This window comes from Plectrocnemia conspersa, unplaced genomic scaffold, assembly GCF_051122295.1.
Source record: "Plectrocnemia conspersa isolate PC_06_02 unplaced genomic scaffold, ASM5112229v1 ptg000014l, whole genome shotgun sequence".
In the NCBI taxonomy this organism is placed as follows: Eukaryota; Metazoa; Arthropoda; class Insecta; order Trichoptera; family Polycentropodidae; genus Plectrocnemia; species Plectrocnemia conspersa.
The window spans coordinates 25,826,864-25,844,278 of NW_028277178.1; the positions used below are offsets into that span (position 1 = coordinate 25,826,864).

The 17,415-nt window shown below is 31.3% G+C and overlaps 1 protein-coding gene across 14 annotated transcripts in view; it reads right to left on the bottom strand.

Moving 5' to 3' along the window:
- Ntan1 (N-terminal amidohydrolase 1) overlaps window positions 1-17,415 on the bottom strand; it is a 107,275-nt gene that overhangs the window by 56,818 nt on the left and 33,042 nt on the right. Inside the window, exon 1 of one of the 14 annotated variants that reach the window (XM_088204771.1) lies at window positions 15,334-15,455. The exons of 6 other annotated variants lie outside the window; for them this stretch is intronic. The gene's annotated coding sequence lies outside the window, so the exon portion shown is untranslated. Of the gene's footprint in view, window positions 1-1,655; window positions 2,091-15,333; window positions 15,456-17,415 lie in introns of those variants that run through there. 7 more of the 14 variants (XM_088204774.1, XM_088204761.1, XM_088204768.1 and 4 more) reach the window with 7 other exon arrangements.

Sequence of the window (17,415 nt, forward strand, 5' to 3'; positions counted from 1 at the left end):
CCCCTAAAAAGTGAATTGTAACCCAACGCTCCTAGCAAAAACTCACTAAAAGATAAATACAGATACGACCCTCTTATAATGATATCTTAGAATTTTTACTTGAATTCTCTCTAACAATAAGGAGTACTTTGTAGATTACAGATAATGGAGCCATATTCGAGGACGCTACGAGCTAGCGTATCGTACAGAACGTGATTGACACGCGTTCTGTATAACGAAACCAAGCATCTTAGACACCTTATAACAAACTTTGGCGATGTGCATAAAAAATCTCCATTCTTCACGAACGTTACTCTCAAGTCATCGACGGTATTTCTGCTTAACACAACTCCACCTAATCTGTAAGAAAATTCTGCCGGAAAAGAAGATCTACAAAATATGATAACAAAAGAAGTAGATTGTTGATCGACCACTTTTACAGTCTTTCTGTAAAGAGAGTGAATCCGAATTTGTGCGAATACTATGAAACACCATCAGCTTGTAAAAATATTTCGAGTTATCAATTGCTGCATTTATATCGTTATTAAAGATCAAAAAGAGCAGAAGATCCATATTGGATTCTGTGGTAATCAATTGAGCTGTGCTATATAATATAATATGGTGGCTGTGTTAGAAAAAAAATATAAGAAAAAATCATCACAGCCAAATTCTATATGGCAGTGTGAAATTTTGGTGCAAAATTTTTAGCAAAATTGTGCACATCATTATGAAGCGCAAAATTGCGCACATGAGGATGCAACATATTTTTTTTATTATTTTGAATATTACATTTAATATGTTGGGACAAACGTTGTCCAATAAATGGCCTGCAAAAATATTTTTGCGGACCGCGAAAAAAATATTTTTTTATTTTGAACATTTTATAAAATCTAAATATTTTTTTATTATTAGTAGTTACGAAAAATTTTAATTTTATTTTCTTTGTATAAAGTGACAAAAACTGATTATTTAATTTTCTGCCTTTTTATTTTTTAACAAAAATATTTGCAAAATAAAAAAATGGCACGCGGGCTATTTTAAGCTGGACAGAGCTAATTTAGAAATTTAAATATGTGTTTTCAACTTATACACATTTTTCTCAAAAATTGTACCTATTTTTTTTTGTATAACGTCTGTTCAATTGAACAATTTATTTTTATTATTTTGAAAACATACGCGAACCAACAGAGCCAAATTAAAAAAAAAACATTTGGTGAGAACATGTTAAATACGTAACATATTCTTGCCGGAAATTAAATGCTCACTTCACATGAAAAAAATACATGATAATACTATTTATTTTAACTGTTTTTGAATCGTATTAAAAATAAAACAAAGAACTTATTTTTGATAAAGTTGCAAGTAAAAAAAATTGACTTATGATAGTGTCATCACAATACCTCTTGTACACGAAACAAAGACAAATATACTGTGTAAATCAAGAGTGAATCTATATTTATATACAATATCATAAATTTTGAATTCATAAAAAAATATTAATTAAAAAAAAATATATTCAATTTGTAGCTAAATCATTGTCAAGATCGTTTTAGAACGCTCGCGTAAAACGTATGCAAAATTACCTGTTGATATCGAACGTATAAACACTACTAAAATATAATGTTAAATAATAATAAAAATAAAATAAAACGTATTATATATTTGTAAATAAAAACCTTGAAAGTCGAACGTGCTCACGGTACTATTATTGCAAAAATTTAATTGAATAATCGGCCTTAATTGAGAGCGCGGTAATATTTTCAAAAAATTTAAAAACAGTAGTATTCTTTTTTCTAAATTAAATTTTTCAATTTTTCGCTTCTCGTACTCAACGCACTGTCTCGCCACTGTCGTAATCGGTCATAATCGGACACATTAAATCGGACTTTTTGACAGATCCGATATGAGCGCGGCGAATCGGCCTCAGAACGTCCTGCCCGGTCTGAGTCGAGCGAGTAACTGCAGATCAAGAAAGTGGCTCCGAGCACAAATGAACCGAAGAAACTGTACCCACTGCTGGGCCCACCTTCATTCAATTCAACTCACACACACACACACTGGTGGTTCTCAAATGACAATTAATAAGCGGATTGAGAACGACCGTTGGCCGTGCGCGAAGAAATGCTTTCCGGGTCCTATAAGTTCGATGGTGGGAATTTAATTTGGATGGAAATTCGCTTAACCGTTTAAATGCATCACGGTTGAACGTTGACACTTTATAACAGATTCTCAAACTCATGAAGCACAACCCGCAACTGACTGAAACTCAATTAGTAACTATTATGCTAATAAAGCGTTGTAAAAATTTTTTTAAACATCCCTTATTTTGGTGAAATAAATTTCATTACTTAGATCATCGGTAGGCAACCAGGAATGACCTAATGTTATTGAAAAACTGCACAATTTTTTTATATTAATGCATTATTTGTATTTGTATTCATCTTATTTATGACCTCTTTAAGCTTTGCTGTATACATTACTTATATATAATAAAACAACTAAATAAATCGAAATATTCGAACTCATACTGATTTTTTACAATCTTGGCAGTGTATACTGAATCTGGTGATTTATGCCATATAATAATAATAAAAAAAACAGTTTATTGCCTTGTGTGACTAGTAGTATCATATTATAAAAATTGAATTTGTTTGTATAAAATATATTATTAATAAATTTTATTGGAATGCTTAACTTAAAATTGATGTGTCTCTTTTTAAAATGTTTAGCACTTTTTCCAATGAGTATTAATAATAATATGAACACATGAAACATATAAACGATTATATAATATGTACATCCATTCATTTTATGGTATTTATGGACAAATATTAATGAGGCTCACAATACAAATAAATATTATAATTAAATTTATGTGATAGATAAATAATTATTATTGAACACATTTGCGATAAAACATCGTGTATGCTCGACTTTAATACGCGGAGCGCGTGCCACTTTAGCGATTCACCAGTTCGTATTATCATCGAATATAGCTTTTTTGTTTGGAATCTCAGAAATTCAAAGTATTATAAATTAACTATGTTTATTAATTATTAAAGTTAACTTTCTAACGATTATTTGGCCACAAAACGCGAATTGTATACTCTGGTTGTTCTAAGAATGTATTATGAATCATGCACAATACCCCCACAATTAAGCTGAAATTTTTACCGTATTAAATTACATTTTTCTTACAAGCGAAATTATTTCCATTAAAGCTATATGTCTGATATTTGGTAATAGAGGATTAAAAAGAGTCAGACCTATGACATAATGCGACTAGCCAGTGACATACGACAAACTAAATATTTTTAGATTCACTAGAGTTAAAATTGACAATTAATTTATATTTATTACATAAATTACTACATTTAAAAAAAATTGTGGTCGCGCAGTGATTTTTAAAATATTTGAATTTAAAATCGTCATTGCTTAAAAGTTGATTTAGCTGTGAAGTGCTATTTTATATTTTTTTATCATAAATATTAAACTAAAAATCTATGATTAGGTTTTTCTAAATTTTTTTAATTCTATTTTTTTTAAGTCGTAGAGTTTGACAACTTGTTAATTCTGTTTTTAATATGCTCAACGCCTCGTATATGGTATTGCAATTTTATTATCACACAATAACTAATCTTGTTTCACTAATGTTACGTATTGTTTGCAAAAAAAATACAATGATAAACATCGCAGCAAATCAACCCAGAAGCCTTAATTAATCACGAAAACATGAACAACAAAAGAGAAGCACACATTTCAAGTCGTTAACACGTGAAAGAGGACTGTCGCACGATGCGCCTTACAATAATATCGAAAGACAATAAGAAACCGTAATGACATTTCCACGACAGGTGACACTTTCAACGCCAGGTGAATCTATTAAAGTTATTATGAGAATGTCGTTCAAAGTCACACCATACCATCCGACAAAAAACAAAATGTAAATTAAATCACAGGATGTCCTACCCTTTGGGATCGATAATATATACCACAATAATAATAAAAAAATAGTGGATTAAATAAATAGCGTTAAACATTCGATAACCTTATAAAGAGTCATTACAATGCTGGGAAACTTGTTGGCGTTTAGCGATTAGAGCAACTCTTTTCAAGACACTACTTTATGTCTACACGGAAAAAATGTAAAGGCACTCTTCGTGCGTAAGAAAAATTTCACGCGGGTACGTCGAATTATTATAGTTCCTCCGGCGTCTGTGACTAACTAAGTTTAATTCGTAAACGACCGTGATAAGACTATAAAAAGTATTATTACTATATATTTCGAAAGCACACTACACGAGACTGAGTTTAAATTAATTTATGGAGTTTTGATCCACGGTGATATTTTTTACATCTTTTTAATTATATGTTTATGATTAGGCCATAAATATTCAACTTTGCGTTAGTTTATTGCAGAGCGTATCTAAAACTATACTATTGTATATGAAATAAATTTAATATAAATATGCATATATAATTAAAAAGAAGTTTTAAAAGTCAAACGGCCGCTTGTTTTTATACTGATAAAGCGGTTCTCGAATGTCCAGGCCAAAAGCTTATTATATAATTTTATTAATAGCTGTATAAAATAAGTTTAATGTTTAAAATTTATTTTATTTATTTATTAAAATTATAACCATCGTGACCTGACAGGTAAACCTAATGCGTCACGATAGTCAAAAGTATAAATATATCATAATACATATAAATATATAGTATGCACACATACAATTTCATATACGTATAATAACACACACACTCAAAGCATATAAACATAAAAAACTAGATAAAATAACAGACACAAATCACCTCAACAGGTGTGCATTGTCCCATACGAACTGAACCAAAACTTCATATGTGCAAGAGAAAATGTCAATATATCTATGGACAGAATTGAGCAGATGAATAGCCTTAGCCAGAGAAGAGTTGGCAAGTGCTCCAGTTCTAGACTTTACAGGCAAGAATAGTGGACGCGACCGAGAACTATAACCACCTTCAGGAGCCCACATTTGAAGCTGCTCGAGCACTGAAGGATTGTCTACGATGCCCTTGAGCAATTTCCAGAAAAGCACTGGGAAACAAGAACGGATAATACCCGTATTCCTTCAAGTATAAATATCGAAGAAATTTACGTTGTACTTTTTCCAGCTTCAATTCATTACATTGATTCATTACGCCTGGGATCCAAATGATGGAGCTAGTTTCTAGTATGCTGCGGACTAGAGTATCATAAAGAGTGCGCAATACTAAAGTATTCCTGAGGTAACGCGCATTTCTCAAGATAAAACCGAGCATTTTTAAGGATTTGCTTTGAGTCTCTGCAATGTGCTGGCTAAATTTCCAACGTTCTTCGAAAGTCACTCCTAAATCCTTAGTTGAAGAAAACTTTCCAGAAAATATCCGCCTAGATGGTATGAATATTTTGCCGGCGTTAACGACCTTGAAAATGAAATTGTGTGACATTTCTTTACACTGAAAGGCAATTGGTTATAGCAAGCCCATTTCCATATAGAGTTGAGATCCTCCTGTAGGTCGAGGGAATCAGAAATCGAATGCATTTTCTTGTAAATTTTCAAGTCATCTTCATATAATAAAAAATCTGAATGCTCTATTGCTGTTTCTATGTCATTAATGAACAATAAAAACAACAATGGACCCAAATTGGATCCTTGAGGTATTCCAGTAGGGGTCTTATATCGTTCTGAAAAGGAGTTATTATACTTGACGAATTGATATCTATTGGTCAAGTAATTTGAGAATAGATTTATGAGATCTTCAGAAAACCCGAAATTAGATAACTTTTTTACAAGTAAAGCATGGTTAACTTTATCAAATGCTTTTTCAAAATCTGTGTATATGACGTCCACTTGTACACCAGAGTCCAATGATTTTGAAACATAGTTAGACAAAACCATTAGATTAGTGACAGTGGATCGAGATTTACGGAAACCATGTTGTTGGTCGAGAAGCATACACCTGCAATGATTAAAAATGTATTTATGCAAAACAATTTCAAATAATTTTGCAGGTGATGAGATCAAAGCTATTGGCCTGTAATTGTCAATCTGAGATTTGGGACCCTTTTTATGAATCGGAGTGACTTTTGAACATTTCCACAATTCTGGAAAACAAGAGGATCTCAAAATTTAATTAAATATAAATTTTAGAGGCTGTAAAATACCAGACTTGCATCCTTTCAGAATGTAGTCTGGAATAAAATCTGGTCCCGAGGTAAAAATGGACTTCAGTCTGCTAAATCCATATTCCATATCAACCAAACTAAAGGTTTTGATTGATAACAAAGATGACCATGAACGATGAGTCTCATCGTAATTAGAATTAAACTCTAAATGTGACCCATCATTATGGTATACGGTTTGAAAATACCTAGCAAATCCATCTGCAATCTCTTCAGAACCTTCAAAATTGATGTTGTTCCAACTCATCGATGACAGTAAGGATTGGCCATCGCGTTTTGAGTTAAAGAATTTCCAAAAAATTTTCGGATCTAAAATTATCGACTTTTCACAGTCTCCAATATAGTTCCGATGGCAATCGGAAATCATCAATTTTGCACGCGATCGCAGAGTACGAAATTCTTCATAGATGCGAGAATTTCGTGTTCGTTTCCAGATTTTATGTATGACATGTTTCTTTCTATGAATTGTAATTACCTCATTCGAGAACCATATTGGATAAATTATATTAGTCGTTGGATATCTTCTGGAAAAACACTCATCAAAAATACCATAAATTAATTTATAAAAAACATCAAGAGCAGAACTAACATCAATTGTTTGATACAATTGTGTCCAATCCGTACGAGACAGCAAACCATTGAGGTGGTCAAAATCCACTTCCCTAAACTTCTATCCATACAGTATATTCTTACGTACTTTTTCATTTATAAATGGACGTGATTTTATATCACATCTAAACCGAATTTTGACTAATAGGAGAGCGCAAAAAATAATTATCCCTTCTCAGAAGTCAAAAATCCACGTCAAAAGCAATAAAATCGTGCCGTCGCTGTCGCAGTGGGAACGCTCGTTACCGAGCGTTCCCACTGCGACGGCGCCAACACGATTTTATTGCTTTTGACGTGAATTTTTGCCTTCTAAGAAGTGATAATTATTTTTGCGCTCTCCTATTGACCAAAATCCGGTTTAAATATTCTTTGATCAGCCCTTTTATATTAGGAGTCCATAATAATATCGATAATGATAGCTAACATATTTTTAAAACATAGTGTAATATCGAAATGCAGACAAACTATGGAGCAATATGTGAAATGCGATGTCTGTCTGTACTTATTATTCCGCATATTTTCCCCTGAGAGATGAGTTGGCTTAGTTTGTATTTTGGACTTGAACTAATAAAAGATCTAAAACTATAATTAGTTTTATAACTTTTATTATGTTAGGTTTGGGTTTGAACAGCAATTGGACGTTTCGCAACTGTCAAATTGAGTTTCTAATGTCTAACAATTTGAGAAACTGATTTTATGAAATGTATATTTGATACTTTACAGCATTGTGTTAATAAAAAAATTACTTCTTAAAATCGAAACGATATTTTTTTTGAAGTCAGTGAAAAGGAGGATTATTCTATTATATTTCCTACATCATATATAAACCAGAATACAGCCATAGGAGAGGTACTGAACTCTGGCATTTAGCTGAGCTTATGTTAAATCGACACAGACGACACATTTAAGTCCAGAGAAGAGAAGCTAATTCACTTCGGTCGTCAATGCAGTCACCTTCAATCGCCATGAGTTTAATACCGAATCAATATGATATCATCTATTTACAAAATAGTTCTGCACCTCAAATTAGCCAATTGTTAAGAAACTCTGCGCGCCACAGCGCTTCCAAGCCATACAAACATTCTAAATGTGGATTTTAATTTTAAAAATTCAGTCCGTCTACTGACGAAACGGCGCCGATTGCGGCCGATCAAGATGCATCCCAGAGACGCATGTAAATAATTGTAAAGGTGCGGCCGACCGATAATGAAATTACGGTAGGTACCAGTACATGCCGTGCCATACGGCACCATGCCGGCGGGACAGTGCCATTGTTTATAGATTGTGGCCGCGGCGATCGGCGAACGGGTCAATAATTCTCTCGGAAGGCATGGGAAGTGCTTGGACATCATAATTACACGTTCACGAGAGGCGATATATAAATTTCATGCGGAATTGTTGCGCCGGCTTTTCTAATTCTATTGGGTGCTTTATTGATGGCTAATTACATGCCAGCGGGGCGACGAGAGTATTCGAACCACGACTGGTAACGGCAACACCTTCGACGCCCGACGCCGATTGGAAAGCTCTTCCTTAATTCCAATCAGCTGATTAACTATTTAACTTCATCGCAAAAACATTGGAAGATGGATCTCAATATTTATTTGAATGGTCAGTATTTATATAAATTAATGGTTGTTGTAATATAAGTATAGTATTTTAGTGAAACGATCGGTGTATAATAATATAGAATACATCATCAGTATTTATTATAAACTTAATAATAGGATCTATACAATTAGGGTTATTATTACTTTTATTGAAACAATAAAATAACTTTTATAGAAAGCAGATCTATATTTTCATTCCAAGTAAAAGAAATAAAACAAACAATATTAACAGACACAAGGCTAAAAAACGCGGCGGGGTTTGAGTGAATATCAGGAAAATCGGAAAAGGGAATGAAAATTATCAGAATAATATTTAACGCCATATTAAGGCTGGAATACTCTCTATCGTCCTGGAAAGTAGTAAATTTAAAAATGATACCAAAACAAGAAAAACGACTCGTAGAAAGTACTGTCAAAAGTAAAACTGTTATTTCAACGAATAAACCCGATAATTGGAGAGAAAATAATTATTCCAGATCATCAATTTGGATTCAGAAATTGCCACAGGACTATAAAGCAAGTCCATAGGATTATAAAAAAAAATCAGCAATGATTTTAAGGGGAAATTGTACTATTTGTAGTATTTCTTCTTCGGCGAGTGCTTTATTTATGTTATTAAGTTTATTTGAATATAAATATTTACATCTAATTTGCCGCCTAGTCTTAATCTACAAAAGATACTTGAGTTTTGAAACTCACTTTCTAATTAGGAAAAATCACTTCCCAACTACAACTTGACTTTACATTAGAGTTCAGACTCTGAGCTCGCTACCCGTGGAGCTCGCGCCAAATCAGCACAGACGGTTTAGTGCGAGCTTAGAAAGGCAACTTAGCAACCTTTTTACGTATATATTAGTGTATATTAAAATTAATTTATTACACAAATTTGTATGCCTGGAATATTAATTCGTAACTTCAAAATATTAAAAAAAAATATTTGTGTATTTATATGTATTATGTGTGTAATTATATGTATTTTAACATATAATTACGAAAAAAATAGGTACACTTATTAATTTAATTGAAGAAAATTTATTTAAATGAAAAATATAATTTAACCTTATTCTTTCTTTAGGGTCTTTTATTTTATTTTTTAATATTTTATTGTAACCTAACAGGCGTAAAACCAATGCGTTACAACGGAGTAAGACGATCAAACACAATGAAAACCTACAAGGAAGTATAACAATAAATTTATTTTAAAAATATTATATTTTAAAATACATATAATATCACTTTTGCGTTTTTTTTATAAATAAAAATTCAAGTCTACTGCTGTGACTAGATCCCGCAACCTCTGGGTTCAAGTCTGAGACCTTACGCACTACTGACCATTCAATACAAATATTAATCATTCAACATTATAAATATACTGAAAGCTTTATTTCTAACCAATTAATATAAATACTGGCCATTAATTATAAACATTGACATTCAATATTAAAATACTGATCAAATAAACAAGCCTTTAAAGCTTTTATTTATTAAATCAATTTAAAATATTTGAAAAAAAAGTTTGACATTACTTTTAAAATTATAAATGTTCACTTCTTAACTTTTTACTACAATGATTAATATGTAGAATTAAACGCTAACTTCACTAAATAATAAAAATATACATTCATTGTAACAATTGATTGATATAAATACTGTGCATTTTTTGAAACAGCTTTTGAACAGATAGTTCCAAATTTTATATTTTAATAATACACAATAATAGTATGTCATAATTAATCATAAATATAAATTAATACTGGTTTTTGAATTGATTGATAAAACAATAGATTTAGCCATAATTTTTCGATACATTTGGCAATTCATAAAAAAACAAAAACAACTAACGATGCAGTTGTATCCTTAGAACAAAAAGTTCAACAATGTTATTATAGGCATATATTTTTTTCAAGATAAATCAACATTTTTAATAAATTTTTGCAATATTAACTAAAGTTTTTTTTATTAATTTAGTACTTAAAGCATCCTGTTTTTCTATGTAGTACTAATTAATTTTAAGTATTATATATTATAGAATACATCGGTTCAATGAGTCAAACAATGGAGGACGAAATCGTGACTTTGTCACTACTCACAAAGGTAAATTAATACCAAAGTCATAATTTACTCGCAATAATTATGTTAAAACGCCTATTTATTTTATTGTAAACATGGTATAGACCGACGCTTTGATGTATAGTGCAAAAAATGCAATTACTTTTAATGTGGCATAAATATTCTATGATACGAATGTTTACACAACACAGCGGAATTATGTAGTACAAACAATATACGTTCGATGGACATTAATGCAATATTGAATTTTAATTTATTACCTCATGAATATGCATCGCATTCGCGTTGATTCTACAACATTACATACACCTCGACGCGTTAACGACGCAATTTTTATTCGGTCAAGTAATCCACGAATGCGTCACGGTTTAATACATTACTAACACACAATACAGAACGACCAAAAAAATCGGTCATTACGGCGATGACACGGGTAATAAAGAAATTAACGGGCGAAGTAAAAAACATATTGGAATTTTTGCTCGTGCACGCGTTTTGCGAGAGAATCAGAATGAGAGGAAGGTAAAAAATAAGAAGGTACTGTTGCATCGTCTACTGAGGAAATCACCCTGAGCTCATGATGAGGTTGCGTGGCGAGAACAATTTGTGAGATATTTTCATTACGGCCGGCCGGTTGGAGCAATCAAAGAAGGTCATGACAAACATTCGTGTGTTTCCTTCGAAACACGAACCCTACGCCTTGTGTTTACGAATTTTACACTCGGCGCAAACGTATTCATTAGTTTGAAAGTCTGAAAATTTGCTCTCGGAGGTCGCAAAGACTCGGATCGGTTCAGCTAAAGGCACGACTGTGCGCGCCTAGAAATTAAATACCTAATCATATACTATAATCAAAATAGTTTCGATTCAGATAACGTAATTTATCTCAAATTATTTTTTAAATATTTTTAATTTGATAATTTTTTGATAAGTGATATTTATTTTTAAGATATGGCAATGGCTTATGTTGTTTGTATTGAGTATTATCACTAAATTGTGATTTAGTAATTGACAAGAAAACATGCATGTCATGTTGAACATTTAATCGATTTCGAAGGATGTTTTTCATGACTACAAGTATAGAAAATCTCGATTAAATTGATTGAATTAAAACTTCCATAACTCGCTTTGAAAGACGAGGATAAGCTACTTTCAGTGAACATCATAATTATTCAAGAGTTATGCTCTAATTGTAGTATATTTTTGTCCTAAGACATATTAATAGTAAGGTCAGTAGCTTTAATACAGTTTACACAAAAAAGAATTTCAATTTAATCAATCTAAAAATAACATTTAAATTACTTCTGTAATTTCCCGAGTTTTTGGCAAAGATCTTTTTTTTTAAATATTGACTTAAATATTTTCATTTTAAATTATTTTGGTCAAGCACGCCAAGAAAATTTGTAATATTTTAGATGTATTCATAAGAGTTATTTTACAACATTTAATTAAAATATTAATTAATTTCAAGACTTATCATATTGAGAGCAAGCGTAATTTTGACTGCTAGAGAAGCACTTTTTATTGTATTTTGCTACCAATTTACTTCAATATTTTTAAACGACTATGGCTAAAAAAATCAGGATAAGAGTTAGTTGCTAGTAAGCGCATTTATTACCAGCGCATGTTTGTTTAAAATACAAGAAGTGAGGATGATCACTATTCGCAGATTTCTACCGAGCCCCAATGGGTTTGTGATTAACACGTACAAAATGTGTACGTACAAAATCTACTCATTTGTCGGATGGATAGTGACGGGTGGCAATAGTATTATCAAAATTTCAATATTAGTTACATGGTTATTGGAAAATATATGGAGCGAAAAATCGGCGGACGAGGCACCGCCAATCGGCATCTTCCTGTCCATGTCTACCAATGAATGTGTTCCCTCCACTGCCATCATGTCATTGTTACCATAGTGCCGCCAGGTAATATAAAATAAATCATAAACATTTTTACAATATTAAAACATTAATAACACAAAACTATTAAAACAGGAAAAACTGATGACAGTTTTATAATCAACGCAAAATTTTACATTTATATTGAGTGAAAATAAAATGTATTCAAGAAAATTTTAATGAAACTATTACAGATTAACGATTTCATTTATATAATCGTTATTTAAAACAATATGGCTGATCGGCCAGCTGTTTTTTAAGTCGCGTCAAAAGTTTTTTTGCTATAGGTGTATTTATTTTAAAAAACTACTTAATATACAAATAGTAAGAAATAACTATATAAAATCTCAGCCTAATAAAAAATGTACTACAGAAACTGCAGGAATTAGGTATATTTCTGTAAATAAAAGGTGCAAAAAAATATTTAATCATTTTAATGTTTATTATAGAATATTTTATACCCCTTTATTTATTTTTCTATGATTTTTTTAACGGAGTTACGAATTTTTTTGTAGATAACTGCTAGCCAGTTGCTTTTTTTTAATCGCGTTATAAGTCCTTCCGCAATAGGTATACAGTGAAATCTCTTTGTAACGAATACCCAAATAACGAAATTCCCAGTATAACGAATTTTTTATTTATCCACGAAAAACTTTCATACAAAATATTTTAATTGTATCGAAGAATGATCTCAGTATAACGAATTATTTTAATCCGAATTAAAGATTGACACAATATTTCTTCGAATTCAGGTCGTCCTTGACTTGGCGTGTGCCAGATGTGTTTACAAGCGACATTCAAGGTGTTTCGCCGATCCTCAAACTTTTTTTATAAAACATTTTTTTAACAAATTTTATTGTGTTTATTAAAGTATCCTTAAAAATGGACAATTATTTTGATTGGTTATTTTGATGCTGTAGTAATATGTTAATTATAAATAAAATCAAAATATATCACCTTCCTTACATTCAATGTAACGAATTTTCAGTATAACGAATTTTTTCGGTCCCATGAGCTTCGCTATACTGAGATTTCACTGTATTTCTTAAGAAATCTACCTAATATAATATATTTTAAATTACAAAAATAACCATAGCAGTAAATTCTATACTAAAAATAGTAATTTAAAAATTACAGTACCATTTTTATACTATTTTTGCTTCAAAAATCATATGTAAAATTCTGAATAAAAAAATATTAAATATAGCAACTATACATTACCACAATAAGAATAATATTGACCAAATTTTTTTTAATTTATAATAAGAATAAGCATTTAATAATGCAAAATCTAGTGTTAACATAAGTGTATTATTTTTTTATAATACATTGCAATTAATCGTGAAAAAATGTATTTTGTCAGATTAACAGTAAAAATCAATGAAAATAAACAAAAAGGAACCTATGAAAAATAGAGCTGATATAAGCATGAATTTTTACATATAGCTCCAGTTATATTATCTTTGTTTATTTGAATATATAATAATTATTATGGAAAATATTTACTGTCTCTTTCTCTAAAGTAGTTAGATACAAACACTATACATTACATTTTGGCCGAATTTTGTAAATTACTGTTTTTGAAATAATATACTCTATAATAATAATATATTCCCAAGATTTGATCCCGACTGATGCAGAGTCTGTGGTATATCGTTTACTTGCATCAAATTAGATTAATTTCGGCGAAATTCTAGACATTATCCTTAAAGGCGTGTGCGAAACCAACGAAGCGGGCGTCCTGCGGCGTGGAGCGATAAAATTATCATAAAATTATTACCAAAAAAATCTCATAAGCTTGTTTTTGTTTTTTTGCAGTCACAAATCAAATCCAAAACTCCCCTCGCAAACCATTAATAAATTAATTATAACGCCCAAATACGTGTGTGTAATATTGTACATAACGAACAATGAACAATATTTTGAGTGCGAAATTAACACAATCGGCCGTTTAATTAAAATTAAGACACCTCATGAGAGATTTTTGTAAATATGTTAATTTGTTATTAATTAATAAATTCGGGTTTATGACCACTACGTACGCCACTGGAGTGAAATTCTGAATCTCTCAGCTGAAACGTTTTCTCATACCGAGAGGTCGATTCTCGGACAAAATCTAAAAGATCTTGGGAGCAGATAATGCAACGCGGTGCTCCGGAGACGAGAGAAGATGATACGATATCGACAAATTGTAGCGAAATATTACATAATTCGCGAATTAAACTGAAGATCGACGTACGATGCTGAGGTGCATTTAATAAAAATGGGAATTCCCTAACTAAAAGAACGTCATAAATTGTGTACATATTTCTCTGTCATAGAATAGCAAATAAAGACATAAATAAATACATATTAGCATGTAATTAAAATTGAACGAAAATAATCGTTAATCATTAATAATAACCGAACTATCTCGTGAAGGTTACATATATAAATCGGAAGACGTTTTTTCAGAAAGTATATACAAAAATAACTTACCCAACGGCAGAGTCAATAATTTTTTTCCAGCTATGGAACTATTACTTTTTTAAACAAACTACTCCTAGATACGACGTAACTAATAGACACAACGGAAAATAATAAACAAAAGAACAAAAACATTTTTTAATTAAATATTTTCAAAAAAACATTCGAATTACGTACTCTACTGTGTTCTCCTAGACCTAGATGTATGCAAAATGTTCAAATGTATTAAAGTAACTTTTTTCTCAGGGTCTTAGAGTGAAACTCAGCAATTTTAACATAATATATATTTTCATCACAGAAAATCTTATTTGTCAAAAAAAAAAATTTACATTATTTCCAATTACACCTAAACAAATATAAAAACCTAATGTTAGATCTCTCGCGTATTATTTTCCTTTAGAAACTTTTGGTATCACTTAAATCGAGTACTTACTGTAGTTTTACGATCGTGTATTAAAATTGTGACTATCGAAATTTGTCTTAAATTTACCCCTACCCTGTGCGGCAATAGCATCCCAGCTCCACTTTCTTTCGGCTGATAAAGATTGTTCCTGTGGCGGTAGATTCCCACGCGCCAACAGATTGCCGGTTCGGCCGTCGACAATAATTATATTATGAAACGTTATTGGCCACAGCCGAGTGGGAGGAGGAGGTGGAACGGAATGCGCAGGTATGCACCGCGATCGACGCGATAGCGCGGACGTGCCAACGGCAGACATATAGCCGACTTGTCAATCGGACGCACTGTCAAAAAACTGTGACGTCAACGGGAGGCGGGCGCGTGTCAACGCTGCGAACTTTATTTGATGACGTGAGAAATAAGATTGGAATTCATCTTAGGACGGTGCACTCAAATAATCGATTCACTGAATTATCCTAGAAACGGAGCAAACTCGCGGTGGCCAAGACTATATACAATATAGGGCGTCTTTCTTCAGTTGATAATGACCAATTGAAAGTGAGAGCTTGCAAAAACAGTTAGGCGGTAGTAATCCAAAAGTTCTGGACCACTTAACTAAAGAAAGAAAAAGAAAAAAAAGAGCTTAATTAATGGGTGCCGTATAAACTTAAAGAAAACGGAAAATGACGAAGAATTTCGTCATAAAAATAATTTAATCAAATGGGTATGACGAGTTAAATCGTCATAGATTTTTAATAACTTAGAGCGAGCGAAACGAAGAATAAACACTCGTACTAATCACACATTTTTAAGCCAGCATAAAAACATCAAAGATCACGCCATCATGTCATATGCAAAACAGTTTCGTACTAGTACCATTGGATAATAATCGTACTCTTTGTTCAAGTATTTATTATTCTAGTAAAATTATTTTAATGTATTATATATTACTGCAAGATATCATTTAAATATGTTTTATTATTGATTTCTAAAAATGTTGAAACGTCAACTGAGTGAAGATAAAAATGAAAAAACACTTACTGATGATAATAAACATGAAATCTTTTCGCACAAAAAAATTAAGAACCACTGTTTTGGAATATAATTTTTGTAATTTGTAAATTTTATTTTCATTGTTGTTTAATTATTTTATTATTTATTTAACACATTTTTTAATTGGCAATTTCTTATTTCAATTTTTTTTATGTAAATGAAATTCGGTATATCGTTTTCTAGTATTATGATATACTAAAAATTTACTGCATTTCAAATGGCTATGACGTCTTATTCCGTATTATCAAGCGTGACGAGATATCCCGTTAATGGGATAAAAAAGTCCCCACTATAGACTAAATATATTTATAATCGTCATAAGTAAATTCCCCAGTTAAAAGGTTAGAGGGTACAGAACGAGCGTGACAATAGGCGGATTTATAATAAAAATAGCCAAGCGGAATCTTTTCAATTGAAAAGTTCTTATATTAATTGTATCTGTAACACTTCGGGGATACCTTCAGGAATATAAGTGCGATACAAATAGTATCGGTAATTTCAAGTAATTTATATCCCAAAATGTATCATTATAGCGATCCAAACGTTTACCAACCGCTCCACAAAAACCTATTATTAAAAAAATGGACGGAGATATAACTAATCCAATTACACTTTAAGCAAAAAGTTGTCGAAAATGTGTATAAAGGCAGATACACAGAGCTCAAATGACAACTTCCGCTCAAGGCATCAGCTCGTGACACTGTGTTTGTACAAACTCGAAGCCAAGAAAAATCGGTAACCACAGGCAGAATTTGTACAACAGAAGGAGAAGATCAAAGAAGCAGTCGCTACCTTTTTCAAGTCAAACTCTGGTACAGCTTGACGTCCAGAATGAAAAACATATACAAACTGTACGTGAACGTTATTCAATTTTTTGCACAATATATAATTATTAACAAAAATAACTTTGTCTTATATCAAAAAATAATCACCACTGACGCAACGGCCAGGACACTATCACATGACAAAAAAAATGTACATTATTAATCCTGAAATAATATTTCATAGATATTTAGCCAAAGTGTAAGTAAATTTTAAAAGACTTCAACTCTTCTCGTGTTTTAATATGACAAAATATACTAATAGAACACCTCAATATTTTTCTATACACACGAGGGAACATAA